We start from the raw sequence: 14,919 nt of genomic DNA on the forward strand, positions 1-14,919 counted from the left end.
TCACTGCTAATGTCCTACTTGGACACACATCTTGTCCCTTACCCAATCTGCTTACCCAGCACCCTCATCTTACCTGCATGTCATTGTAACTGGGAGCCACCTATTCAAGTACTGACTGCCCCTGGGTCCTTCGGGCTCACAGCAGTGATGAGGGCACCCCCCAGCAAGCACACACACTCTGCACAGAGGCGCCATGGCTCGGCAGCCAGCTTGTTGGCGACGTCATTGAGAGGATATGACCGCAGGCTGACCCTCGGCCTGGCCCCAAGCAATTGGAGGCCCCCACCTCCCCTTCTGTGGAATGTGCCTCACTGGGGCCTCAGGAGGACCTTCTGAGGTCTGGTGGCCAGGGCAGGGATCTTGCCTTCGTGGCCGCCCAGACAAGGCTGGGGGGTCAGTCCCCTTGCTTATGCACCTTCCATGCCCATCCAGGGGGCCTGTCTCTGACTTCCCTCTCCGCCTGCTGTCCACATGCCAGGCAGGTTCAGATCTCTCCCAGGGAGCCCTGCAGGTTTCAAACCAACACAACTCCAGCTGTCACCCGCCTCTCTCCCTTCCCTTCCTTCAGATCCTGAAGAGCCCTGAAGAAGCCATACACTGTAAGTAATAATAACATAATAGCAGTAAAATAAGATTGGATGGAGCATGGGGGGATGCAGAGTTAAGTTTTAATGCGGCCACAGAAGGATGAAGGGTGGGAGGCCCCCACCCCAATGGCTCACCTCCCACTGTGCTGCAGCAGAGAGGTGTGTGCCCGCAGGACCGCCTCGGAGGGCAGGGGACTGGGGTTGGCCATTTCCAAGGCCAGGTTCTCCACGTCAGGTGTGCATTTGCCCTCACCCCCAGGAGAGGCCCTAGGGGGCAGAAGAACAGAAAGATGGAAGAGCCTGGCCCTGGAGGCTCATGCAGCAAAGCCCCCTGAGTGGGGTCACTGAGCAGAGACAGAATTCCTTCCCTTCTGCCTCCCACCTCCCCTACTGGGGCCCCGGCTCCATACTTAAACCTGAGCTCCAGCCTGGAGGTGCAGTGGCTTCCTAGTACCGCCAGTTCCAGGGTTACCTCATCATGCTTCCCAGCTCTTCCATCACCTACGCGAGTTTCCCACATTCCATTTCTTCTCCTTGCAATGTTCATCAGGATCTGTATTTTCCTTTTACAGACCCTGATGGATGCGATCTGCCATGTGGTCCAAAACACCAGCTGCCAGGGGAGTGGCTGCCTCAGGGTTGGAGGCCAGCCTGTGTTGTCATGGGAGAAAGCCTCTGCCACTCTTTCTCTCCCTCCCCTCTTCCTCTGTAAATCCCATGCCAACCATCCACCCCCTTAACACAACTCAGAGGCAATTAGACCAGAAGGTAATGAGCACCTCCAACAGGGAGTGGGACAAAGCACAGACAGAGAAGGGAATGGTGGCCTCCTAACAGAGAGAGAGAAGGGGTGGCGGCGTGGGGGTGGGGTGCCTGATGGTGGTTGGAGTTCTGTGACTGGAAATCAGCCAGTTCTGGCACTGGAACCAGCTGGACAGGAGTTCCAGGTCTGGCCTGTTGCTCATCAGCTGTGTGGCATTGCCAGCCATGGTCTTATGGCTCCAATCAGCACATCTATGAAGTGACACCACAGATGAAGTGCAAGAACCCCCAGCCCAGGCCTGGCACAGACTTGCTCTCAGAAGTGGCTGCTCTGAAAGTCAGTTAGCGAGGGTCCAGTTCTGCCTGCTCCGGGTTCTCCTGCACAAGGCCAACTTGCCTACCAGGACAAGTCCCTGTACCACGTCTCTCTAGTCAGTGGACCGCACATACACAAGCAAGTCTGCAAGTTCAAATACCAGGACAATTAGAGGAAAAGCTACGAGAACAAACTTACCAGCCCCTCTTCTATATCACATGAGAGCACAGGCTTGCTGGATCAACAGTGATTAGGGAATGGGTATTTTCCTACATCACAAGGACAGTGGAGGAAGAAAAGGAGGGTGGTTGTGTGTACATTTCCTTCTTATATATACAACAACAATAGTATATGCAATATAATGAGTTATAAGAAATACATATTTGGTCATTCATATGACCAAATATGTATTTCCCAGGTATATTTGATCTTCACCCACAGTTCCTGAAAACACTGCCTTCTCCAGGCAGATAACATCAGAATTGACTTGATTTCTCAGACACCCTGCTGGCGGTCGAGAATTGCTTGGTGTTGTTGGGGAAGGGGGGGAAGTGGAGGAGGGGCACACTGGAATAGTCTGAGAACCAGAAAGAAGTTACACTGTTACACTGCTGTATATTATTATACATCCCACACCAAATGCAATGGTATATTTCTCCCTACATACATGTATAACAGTAACAATATTATACACAGTAGGAATAGTAGTATAACTCCATTGGGGTGAACAGACCCAATTCCAAGGCATGTAAATATGTGGGAGGGGATCTTCCCACACACAACACCAAGCAATTCTCAGAACACCAGCAGAGCGTTAGAGAACTCAACTCAGTTCTGATGCTATCTGCCTGGAGACAGCACCAGATTCGCAGGTTAAGGGCTCCGTCCTACAGGACTGACCTCCATCCCCTGACTCCAGATGCTGGTTGCAAGCCCCAGGCAGTTACCTGTGCTTCTGACCTACCAGCTACAGTATGGAGGTTCCTACAGACTCCTGCTTAGGTTTGATTAATTTGCTAGAGTGGCTCACGGAACTCAGGAAAACATTTACATTTACCAGTTTAATAAAGGATACCCTGAAAGATACAAGTTAACAGTCAGATGAAAAGATACAAAGGGCAAGGTCCAAAATAAAGGAGCTCCTATCCTGGTGGAGCTTGGGGCCTGGCTGGATGTCTTGTGGAGGCTTTCTGGTTCCCCAATTGTGGAAGCTCTCTCCAACAGAGAAGAAGGCTGTGAGAGAGAGAGAGACAGAGAGAGACAGAGAGAGAGAGATGCTCTTCTCCTGGGGTTTCATGAGGGCTTCATTGCATAGTCATGACTGACTAAACCATTGGCCATTGGCTGATTCAACCTCCAGCCCCTGCCCTTAGATGGTGTCCCTAACATGACAAGACACCTATTTCACCTTTAAGACTCTGCAGCGTCTTTAAGAACCGTGGATGAAGACCACAGAAATATACCTGGGAAATATGTATTTCTTATGACTCATGATCTCACAAGGGTATAGGCAGAATCATGTTCCCCCAGATTCCTATGCTGAAACCCTAGCCCCCAGTGTGACTGGATCTGAAGATAAGAACTTTAGGGAGGAAATTAAGGTTAAATGAGGTCATAAGGGTGGGGGTCCTGATCCAATAGGACAGATACCCTCACAAGAAGAGGCAGAGACACCAGAGATGGCTCCCTTTGCATGTGCCTGTGGAGGGAGGGCCACGTGAGGACGCAGCGAGAAGGCAGCACCTACAGCCAGGAAGTGAGCAAACCTGCCGACACCTGGATCTGGGACTTCCCACCACCAACACTGTGAGAGAAAATGCCTGGTGATTCAGCTCAGCCCCAGCAGGTGGACCTTGGTTACAGCAGCCCAGCAGACTGACACGGAGGATAAAAGGCAGGGGAGACTAAATGTGCATGTGTGTGCCTGCAGGTGAGCCAGCTAAGGAATGTGGGGCTGACGCTTGCCTCTGACCCACACTGCAGAGTTTCCCTGAGTCTGGAACTGTCTTGCCAATGGGTTTCAGCCCCAGGCAAGTTGATTATGGATTCAGTGTGGCCAAAGATAATGACAGCAAAACGTTCTTGGAGTGAAAGGGTTATACCCAACTTTATTTCCAGGTGGCAGGTCAGTCACTAGAATCCCATTCACTCAGAGCGAGTCTGTATGCAGCAAGCTGGTCTCTGCCTCTGAGCCCCTCTGTCTGCACAGCCATCCTCTGGGCTTCTCTGCACAGCCGTCCTGCACAGCAGTCCTCTGGGCCTCTGTCCTCAGCACTGCCACCACTCCAGCCTCTGCTCTGCTCTCCTACAGGCTTGCAGCCCTGCCACCATGTCGCACCCAGAGCACTGGGTGGAGCTCTTTTTATAGAGTCAACAGTCATGTATTGCCCACAGGTGTGCAGTGAGCTAGTCAACCACGGCCAGGTGAGAATCCTGGCCATAGGAACTCTCATTTTATCCACAGGAACACACTGAGGAAAATGTGGGGTTGGCAGAAAGGTCTCCCTCTGAAAGGATCCTGAGAACAGAACTTCCTGGAGATTCTCTCTAATGCCAAGACCTCCCCAGAGGAGAACTGGCCACTCCATACTAACACAGTCTCATGAACGGTCTTCAGAGCACACTACATGCCAAATGCATCAATCATCACAAATCAGAATCCCATGTGCACCAGCCCTTGTCATCAGACACCTGCTATGGATGGCTTTAGGAAAATAATACTTGACTGTTAAATTGTTCACAGGACTTGTCCCTCTGTCTGCTCTTTGCCCCCTTCACCCAACCCCATCCCTTCCTCCCACAGCCACTCAACAGGGTCCTTTCAACTATGAGTTTATTCCACAGTAAGGTGGTAGGAGGCCAGGCACGCAGGAGGGGTGAAGAACCAGGCAGCCAGGGGCTGGAAACCCACCCCATCTCTTTCCCAGCTGCACTTCAGTCCATGCCTGAATGGATCAAGCTGCAGACACAACTGGCTTGCACAAAAGCTGACTCATTCCCAGAAGGCCGCCCACACCATGGGAGGAGTGTGCTGTGCACTTGAATGTAGGGGATGATCACACACTTGGCTGGTGCCTTTGATAGGATAGCGTAATGTAGTCTGAAAGTTAATATGTAAATTATTCAGGATTTTCAGGTAAAATTGCCTCTTTGTTAAAATCTTTATTTAATTTAGGGGCAATAAGCATTAGAAGGTTCACAGTTTAAAGAATGTTCATAAGAACGACATAATTGTTTCTTATTTAATTGCAATTTAAAATCATAAAAAATAATTACCTCATGGGTAGTTAAAATACTTTTTTCTCTGATACTGAAATTCTGTCTTGCTCATTTCAATAATTTTTCATGAATCTGAATTAGTTTCCCTTCTTGCTTTAATAGAAAACCATAGTTCCAACTTGTATCTAAAGGATACTTGTTCAAAAGGCAATATATTGATATGAACATGTGGTTTGCATCTTCTAATGTTATCTGGTGACCACTGAGCTAAGAAAATCAAAAAGAAATCCTCAAAAATCTAACAATATTGAGAAGTAGTTTGTCCAAACTTATAACTTAGGTATACAGCCAGTGAGTGGAATCCCCCTTAATCCCCTTGGGACAGCAGGGACCTGAATCATGCTACTTTGACCTTCCATTTGAGTTCAATCACATTTCTCCAGGTGAAAATGTGAAGTGTAATTTCTGTTTGCCCCAAGGCCAGTTCTAATTTGGAAGCAAAGGGCTGCAGAATCAAATGCAAAATCCACAAGTGAAATGAGCAGTAGGACTCCAGCATTACCCTTCTTCCAGTGTCCTGGCCAGGGGGGTGCAGGTCTAGGGACATCAAAACCAACCTTCTAAAATTTTGAGGACCTCAGGAAAGAAGCATTCATATCTGAAGAGAGGGAGAAGTTTGCCAGGGTCTATAACAACAATCATATTTGTACAATGTCTTGTGCTTTTCAAAATATGCTGGAATGCATTGCTCTGATCCTCACAAAAAAAGTAGACAGGTTTTATCCATTTCATTTCCCAGATGCAAACAGGCGATCAGAAGAATGCTTTCACACAGTCGCTCTAGCAAACGGACTGGCGGGCCTTGTCTTTGCTTGATTCTCTGCCTTGCCCTGCCCTGGGACTGGCCACGCGGCTCCCACCCATGGGCAGCCATCTATCAGGTCATTTCCACGAGCACACAAATGTGCCAGACTGGCTGCAACCAGAACACACTAGTCCTCCAGCTACTGCATTATGGCTTTGTTTATTGACACCAAAGGTCTTCCCACACTCCCCCACGCCTTTCCAGCCCATCTGTCCCAGGCCCACTGCAGCAGGCTCCTGTCTGCTACCTCCACACTCATGCTTCCAGATCTAGTGCCCAGACCCGGTGAGCGCCTCCTACTGGCCTGGCAGGGGCAGTAGGCCACTGTCTCTAGCTCCTCTCCCACAGCACTGGCTGACCGGGCTCAGTCCTGGCTACCTGTTTGTCCTCAGCGTCCCCTCCTCTGAACATCAGAGTGGCCAGGGTTCAGCCTCCACCGCCTTCTCTCTCCACGTATACCCACTGCCATGGTGATCTCAGCTGTCTCACCACCTGCGCAACATCCCAGTAACATGCAACCAGACCAATTCTCTCACTGGTCTGACCTCCGCCCTCAGCAACCCCACCAAGATGGACCCCCCTGAGCATGCCTCCCTGCTGGACTGTGCTGCAGTGCTTGCATTCAAGTTTGGTCTCCTGTCTGCATGCCCATGGGGCCCTCTGTGGCTGCATCATCTCTCCCTGTCCACAGCCTCTCCCGCCTTAACCTCCCGGCCCCTCCCAGAGGCACAGGGAGTGGGCAGCTGCCCTCCCTGCTGTCTGGGACGTCGAGGAACTCAGTGGGCTGACTCTGCCCATCTGCCTCAAGGCCCCACTGGCACTGCTGTTCTACCACTCTCCTGCCTGAAGGGCACGGGTTCTCTGGAAGGTGCCCCCTCCAGGGCTTTGCAGAGCAGTGGGGCACCAGCCTGCTGTACACTCAGACCCCAGTTGCTATTTGGGGCTGTACTACCCCAGCCCAACCTGGGAGATGGCACCAGCTCAGGAGACAGGATGGGTAAGGGTCCCTCCCAAAGAAGCTTCCAATGCAGTTTTCCCCAATAATCCTGGCCACTCACATTAGACAACTTTATCTCCATTCTAGAAGAGGAAGCAAACAAAATAACAAAATCAATGAATATTCCTCCAATTTATTCTGGACCATGACCTTTTTACTTAAAAGCCAAGCCATAGGGTTCTGATTGTAGTTAGAAAGCATTAAGCCCATCCCACCCTATCACTTCCACTGATTACAACTAAAACCTTTAAACAGATCATAAAAGCAACTATTGGAGAACTCTGAAAAGTAAATAAAAGCAGGCAGACTGGGTAGAGAAATCAAATTCAAACAATGACCCATATATGACAGTGTGTGTTTCCTTATGTTTGGGGGATTTCTTTCTTATTCTTTTTCTTTTGGTTCCTTCCAAGTTACCTGATGTAGAGTTTAGAGTAGCCCAAATCTATGAGCAAACACAGATGGGGAAATCTCCAAGAAAAAACCCTCCCACACTAGCCAGAGGACCTACAAAGAGACCCTGCTGTATGGAGCTGGGCCAAGTCCCCAAGACCTCCTTCTGGTGTATCCCATAAAAAATCTGGGCCCCTGCAATGGCAAGTGGTGGTAGCAGCCCACAGTCCCAGTCCTCTGTCATGGGAAGTATGCATCTGCACGGGGAGGCTACAGGCCCAGCGCCCTGGCCAGGGCACCAGGAGGTGGTGAGCATAGGAGCCACTGTGGGTGAGGAACATCCCGAGCAGACACGCCCAGAGGAGATCCTTTAGATCTGTGTGCGGTGTCCTGGGACCCCCTGAGCTCTGCATGCATGGAATGGACAAACATCAACATAGCAAAGGCTCTGAGAGCTGACGACACACTGTCCAGGACCCTGACTGCTCCCGGGTGGCAAACGTATCATGCACATCCAAAGCCTTTGCAAATTAACATTGAATGCACAGCCCACAGGAGATGCGTCAGTTCTTGCAGAGTGAACCGAACTGGGTTGACTGCCTGCTATAACAAAATAACAGAACAGATCAGCATTCCCCAGATTTTAATAGGACTCAGTCTATTCAAAATGCCCAGGATAAAATCCACAATCAACATATATAAAAACAAGAAAAACCTTTTCAAATAAAAAAAAAAACTCTCCAGGGAAAAGGCAATCAACTGATGGCAACCCCAAAATGCCCCAGATGTTGGGACTGTTAGTTAACTCTTTTAGATAATTATTATAATCATGCTCCATTAAGTAAGGGCAATTGTCTTGAGACAATTAGAAAGATGGACATTCTCAGCAAAGGATTAGTATTATCAAAAAGAACCAAATGGGAAATTTTAGAACTTAAATATAAAATAACAGAAATAAAAAAACTCATTGGAGAGGTTCAATAGCTGACTGAGCATCTGAAAGAAAAAAGTCAGCACACTTGAAAATAAATCAATGAAAAGTATCCAGTCTAAAAAGAAGGGAAAAGATGAAAAGAGATAATAATTAGAGCTTCAGGGACCTGCGGAACAATGTCAGTATCCAATATTCTTATCATCAGTGTGATGGAAGGAGAGGAGAAAGACATTGGTATAGGAATAATAAAAAATAGAAGAATACAAAGATGCAACACAGAAAGGACAGTCCATGAAAAGAAATGTACAATTAGGCTTTATCAAAATTAAAAACTTTTCTCTGTGAAAAATACTCAAGAGAATGAAAAGGCAAGTCATGTTTGCAAATCACGTATCTGACAAAGGCTTCATACTTAGAATATAGAAAGAGCTGCCAAAACGCAACAGTAAAAGAATAATAATAATCCAATTAGGAAATGGGCAAAAGACACAGAGACATTTCCCTGAAGAGGATGCACCGAAATCAATTAAGACCATGAAAAGATGCCCAACATCACTAACCATGAGGGAAATGAAAATTAAGTCCAAGATGAAATATCACTACATACCTTTTAGAACAGCTAAAATAAAAATTAGGGAAAATACCAAATGCTGGCAAGGATGTTGAGAAACTAGATCTCCATACATTGCCCATGGGATGGCAATAGTTTGGTAATTTCTTAAAAAATTAAATACAACTTATCTATAAACCTAGCAATCCTACTCTTTTTACCCCAGAAAAATGAAATTTACCCCAGAAAAATGAAAACTTACATTTACACAAAATCTGGTACATGAATGTTCGTAACAGCTTTATTCACATTAGCTTATAACAGCAAACAACCAAAATGTCATTCAATAGGCTGATAGTTAAACACTCTGTTGGGCATCCACACCATGGGCTACTGCTCTGCAATGAGGAGGAATGGGCTGCAGATACAGGCACCAGCCTGGAGGAATCACAAGGATGTTATCCTGGGAGAAAAATGTCACCCTCAAAGACACACGCTGCATGATTCCATTTATATAACAGTCTCAAAATGACTTTATTATGAAGACGGAAAATATATTAGTTCTGGGTGGAAGTTGGGCATGACTACAAAGGGGAACACATGCAAATCTTTATGGGGATGGAACAGCCCTGAATACTAACTGTGGTTACATGAGTCTACATGTGATAAAACAGTACACACCACACACACACATTGTGTCAGTGTCAGTTTTCTGATTTATACTATGGTGACCTAAGGCATAACCATGGCAGGAATCTGGGTGGAGTTACATGGGATCTCTGTGGACTGTCTTTGCAACTTCCTAGTACCTGTACTTGCTTCAAAATAATATGTTTTTTTTAAAGTTCGTTGCATTGTATATGTAAAATAAAACAATAACAGAAAATCAACCGCTGGCAGAGCTCCTAGTCAATCTTGCCACAGGGAGCTCAAAGAAAAGAAGCTAATCTCCACGACCAGAGGCAAAACCCAACTGCTCTGTCTCTGCAGCTGCATCCCTTTCCCACTGAATCGGTACAGGGCTCTCAGGTGGCCCCAGGCTCACCAATAAGACATCTGGGAGGGGCTGTACTGCTGCAGGGTCACTGAAAGCTCTCTGGCTCTCAAGAAGAGGACACCACAGGAGAAGGCCTTGTTTGGGGATGTGACACGTGTAAGTGCCTTAGTCACCGTGTTCCTGACATGAGATGAAGCCAACCCACAAGGGAGGGCAGAGTGGAAAACACAGGGAAGTGGAATCGAAGCCCACCCTCCACCTGGACAGCAGTCATATGAGATGATAATCAGCAGAGGGTGGAGGTGGTTCAGACATTGGTTTGGGACATCGTTCTCAAGAGCGTGTATCCGAATCACCCGAGGGCCTCTTAAATTGCAGATTGCCGGTTTCACCCACAGATTTTCTAATTCTGTCTGTCTGGGGCCTGAGGATTTGCACTTTTAACAAGTTCCCAAGTAATGCTCATCTTGCTACTTGAGGACCACCCATGGAGAGCGGCTGTTGTTGGCCAACTGCTTCACTTTCATTTCCTACTTGAATCTGAGCTCATGGCCAGGGCAGCCCTGCTTCTTGCACGGAACACATCTGATCCCTAGAGATTCATGGTAACTCAGTCCCAAAGGCAGATGCCCTGGGGGCGTCATTCCCTCCGCACAGGAATGCCCTGCCCCAGAACAATGTCCTCAGTGCCAGATGATACAATTCTTGGGTGAACACCCTGAGTGATCCCTAAGCCAGCCTTCTAGGCTGATTGGTTAGGAATTAGCAATAATAAAATCCATTTCGTGTGATATGAAACAGAAATGTCCTGCCGCTGGATCCCAGGAATTACTTGCTCCTGCTCATTCGGCAAATTATTTATGAGAGATCCACAAGCCGAGCACTTTGCCAAACACAGGCTTAAAGGGGAGCCGGGCTCCCCAGTCAGCAGCGGCTTGAATAATTACGGCATACCACGTCATCTGTAATAGGGGAGCATGCAGTGTGCTACCCAGAGGGGATGCGCCGTCCACAGAAATCCCGGAGGCCGGTGTGGCGCCCATTTGTCAAGCTCTTTGACGGTCTTTTATCACTTTATGTCCATGACTGCGAGAGGACAGCAGCATTTCCTCCTACAACCTGAAGCTCTGGGGTCCGGCTCGCTCACTAGTGGGGCGAACAAGGACGCAGACTCAGCTCCTGACACCCGCCAGCCCCTCTGCAAGGCTCCCTCTCAGCCCCGGGCGCAGACACCACAGTGTGCTGAGGATTGCCAGGCATCAAAGGACTGATAGTTTTAGCAAACAGCGCGCTTACAGGCAGGCACTGGCTCCTTAGTCCTGGTGACCCCCTCCAGGGAAACTGAAGTGAGTAAACCATGATGCCATCCGGAGAGCGGCGGGTTAAAGAGCTAACGTGAGCCTAGGGTGGCCTGCAGATCTTCTGACTGGGAAAGACCGCAGCAATCTCTCAAAGTAACAGAATTGGTTTCACTGACTTCCTCACTTGTCCAGAGAGAAATTCAACCGTCCGCGAGGGGGCGCCCTCCGCCACCAGGCCGCCTCACTGAGGCCTGCGCGCAACTTCAGGGACAAGTTTCCTCCACTTAACAGCAACCAGATTTTTGTTAGTGTTCTATTCCATATTCGGGCCCTCTAGTAGACTCTATTTAAATCTGTTAATTAGATGCAAAGTGAGTTCTGTTGGCTTCTCCATAATATTAGAAAATGAGAAAATCTTCCAGTTTGGCAAAATGTTTGCTAGACTGAATACTAGCAGAGTTTTTAGCAGTTTTCAAACAATACAATTCACTTTAGAGGCATTTTACAGACATGACTTACTCATTCTTAAATTTTTTTAAAGGTATAGTTTGAAATGTCACAAAGATACGTTATGGTCACACACACACACACACACACACACACACACATAAAGAAGGAAGCAAGGGTACAGTATGGAAGCTCTCAACATCCCTGTAGCTATCACCTAACAGGTGGGAAATTACAGGATTAAGGAGGGTGGCAGTTTATCCAACTTAAGTGTCTGTTAAATTGTAAAAATAACATCTAGCAATTTTTTTCTTCAGTGCTTTACAGTTTTTGAAACATATTCAGATACACTGTCCCACTTCTATGGAAAGCTATATAGTACATTGCAGGCCACCACCTGCCCTCAGTGCACAGGTGGGGAGAGTGCCCTGAGACAGGTAAAATCATGGCTAGGATGGCTGATGGTCTTCAGGTAATAAAGCAGCGGAACTGGGAGAGCGTGTGTCTCCTTGCTCTAAAAGCCATCGTGATCTCCCCCACCTGCAGCCAGGGAGCTGCCTGGGTGGGTTGCTCACACAGCCCCATGGCCTGTGCTGAAGCGGAGTGGGCCCACAGTTCCAGCAGGAGCTTCTTTCGCTACAGATAATGGACACCTCTCTCTAGGGAAGGACTGGGAGCTCCAAAACAAAACAGTGCCACAAGCCAATTCCACCACCCAAGGACCACGGGAGCCACAGCAATCCACTAAGAGCAAGACAGGACAGCCATTCTAGAGACATCAATACGGCCTATGACTTCAGATCCATGACCGTCAGACAAGGGTACACATGATTCTGGGATACATGAAGATGCCCCCTCACATTCAACCAAAGAAAAGGCGAACACACCCAGCCATCCCAATGTCACATGATGCATTTCCCTTTGGTGTAAGAACTACTGGGGGCCAAACTCAGGGACACAGTGAGGATGCATAATAGCTCCTTAGGAGAACCCAGAGGCTCCAAGGTGAGGAGTGTTTGGCTAGGAAGCAGTAAAGCACTGAGTGCTCATTTCTCCAGGTGACAAAGGCAGTCGGCCATCCTGCCTTGCTCATCCATCCGTCCCTCCCACACACCCACTAACCTCAGGACACACACTCAGAACTGGGGAGATTGCATGCCAATGATCATTAATTCATTTATTTGAATAGAACTGGGAATAGATTCCTATTCAAATAGAAAGGTGAATAGATTTGAAAAGAATCCATTTTTTTCTGACAGAAAGTCTATTATGACTGATTCAACAAAGATGAGTTTTGTCACTCAGAGTATATGACACATTCCAAAAACCGAATGACCTAATCTTTCAGCTCTGAGGCTTGATGGAATATATTTAAAGCAAAAATACAAGAAATGTCCCAGAAATTACATTCTTTGTCTCTGCTAAACTTATGATAAAAGTAAGATGTAAACTTAAAATTTTACCAGGGATGCACAGATTTTCAAAATTATTTTCAGGGGAAAAAAAAAAAGGAAGTCTTTTTTTTTTTCAGAAAAAAATTAAAGACCACTGCCTTAAGGATACTTAGGCTTAGCAACATTAAAAACCTAATGCTATGAAGTAATAATAATAAAAATGCATACACATGGTCATTGTCCTGGTTCACCGTACCAGCTTGGAATTTCCTCGGTGACTACGTGTCTTTTGTTATTCACACCTGTCATGGACTGCATGTTTGTGTCTCTCCACAATTCTTGTTGAAGCCCTAACCCCCAGAGGGATGGATTAGGAGATGGGGCTTTGAGAAGTGATCAGGGCCAGAGGATTCATTAGAGTGGGTGCCCGTGCTGGGACTCGGCCCTGATAAGGAGGGGAAGGAACCAGCTCCCTCTCTCCACCCCACCTGGCGACACTGTGGTCTGCCAACCAGGAAAAGGGCCCTCCCTGGGGACCAAATCTGCAGGCACTTTGATCTTAGCAGCCTCCAGAACTAGTGAGAAATAAATTCCTTTGGTTTAAACCCTGGGCTGTGGTTTTCTGGGTGGCAGCCCAGCTGACTATGGAGTCCTTTCTCCCACCCCTGAGTTTAGGCTAATGAGCTGACTCAATGTGGGCCCTAGAGAGCTTCAGGACGGGGCTGGTCCTGCGTGGCCAAACACATCATTGTCAGGTTGGGCCACCAGCTGCCTCACCCAGGCCTCCCAGTAAAGGCTGGGGAGCTGCAGACTGACTTCTATCCTGTGCTTAGTGATTTAGTCAATCATGTCTAGATAATGAAAACTTAGGGGAAAAACTCTGAACCCCAGGCTCTGGAGAGCACCCTGATTTGTGGACATACAAATGTACCAGGGGTGAGGGGGCTTGAGCTAACTGCATGGGACAGAAGCTCCTCTCTCCCTCATCAACCTGGCCCTGTAGACCTGTCCTTCTCACTGTTCACTCATATCCTTTATAATAAAATTATAATCTCAAGTGTAGCATTTTCCTGAGCTCTGTGAGTCATTCTAACAAATTATCAAATTATCAAATAGAAGCCCTAAATGTGAAGTGTGGTAGCCTGAGGACCCACTTACAGTTGACATCTAAAGTAAGGGTGGTGTTAACTTCAGGGGGCTGGTGTCAGAATTGAGCTGAATCGTGGGGCACCCAGCTGGTGTCGGACACTGGTCAGAAAGTGGGTGCTTACCACATGGCAACGTTGCAGGGACCTCATACATAGAGGTCACAATCTGTAACAGGGTGAAAAGCTTGGTCTTTCAGCTTCTATATTGTATCTGCCTCCTTTGCTGCCTTAATCTTTGTGTCACATTGTTTCTACTAAGCACTGCAGCCCTGCACAAAGGCTGGTTAATCATCAAAAGGAACTTAGCTCACGGCTTAAGATCAATGCAACCAGCCCCTTACCGGAAACTGACCTCCCTAAAGGAGACAAGGAAGTAGGTACAAAAATGACAACTGGTTTGTCAAGATTACAGGAATATCATGGCCGGACCCACGTCAGCAAATGACTAAATCAACTAAACAAAGACAAGGAGTTTCACACCCTCCTCAGACCCTAGCTGGCATCCAGATGTTGGCAGGCATTGGTCACCCCCTAATCTGCTCCCACTCCCCCTTCTCTAACATAAAAGAAGCTTGAAATCACCCTGAGTTAAGGTGAGTCTTTAGGACATTGGTCCACCATCTTCTCAGCCAGCTGGCTTTCAGAATAAAGTCGCTTTCCTTTTCCCAGCACCTTGCCTTCCTACTTACTGGCCTTCCATGCAGTGACAGGCTTGGACCTGGTGACATATCGAATATCTGTCATCTAAAATTCTGAAATTCAAGTATCATGGAAAATCATCTGTCCTGGTTCCTGGCACAGAGCTTCAAACACCCTTGGAGTTTCCTGGGTGACATGAGTGCCTTTTGTCATTCATACCTGCTATGGACTGATTGCATGCTTGTGTCACTTCAAAACCAATATTTTAAAAATTGGAATTATCTTATAGTTAAATAAGTGATATGATAGACGGAAGTTATGAATACGCAAAACCCATCACTTCACAATTATTTTACTGCTGTTAAGTTGT

The sequence above is a fragment of the Manis pentadactyla genome, chromosome 7 (assembly GCF_030020395.1).
Source record: "Manis pentadactyla isolate mManPen7 chromosome 7, mManPen7.hap1, whole genome shotgun sequence".
NCBI classification, from domain to species: domain Eukaryota; kingdom Metazoa; phylum Chordata; class Mammalia; order Pholidota; family Manidae; genus Manis; species Manis pentadactyla.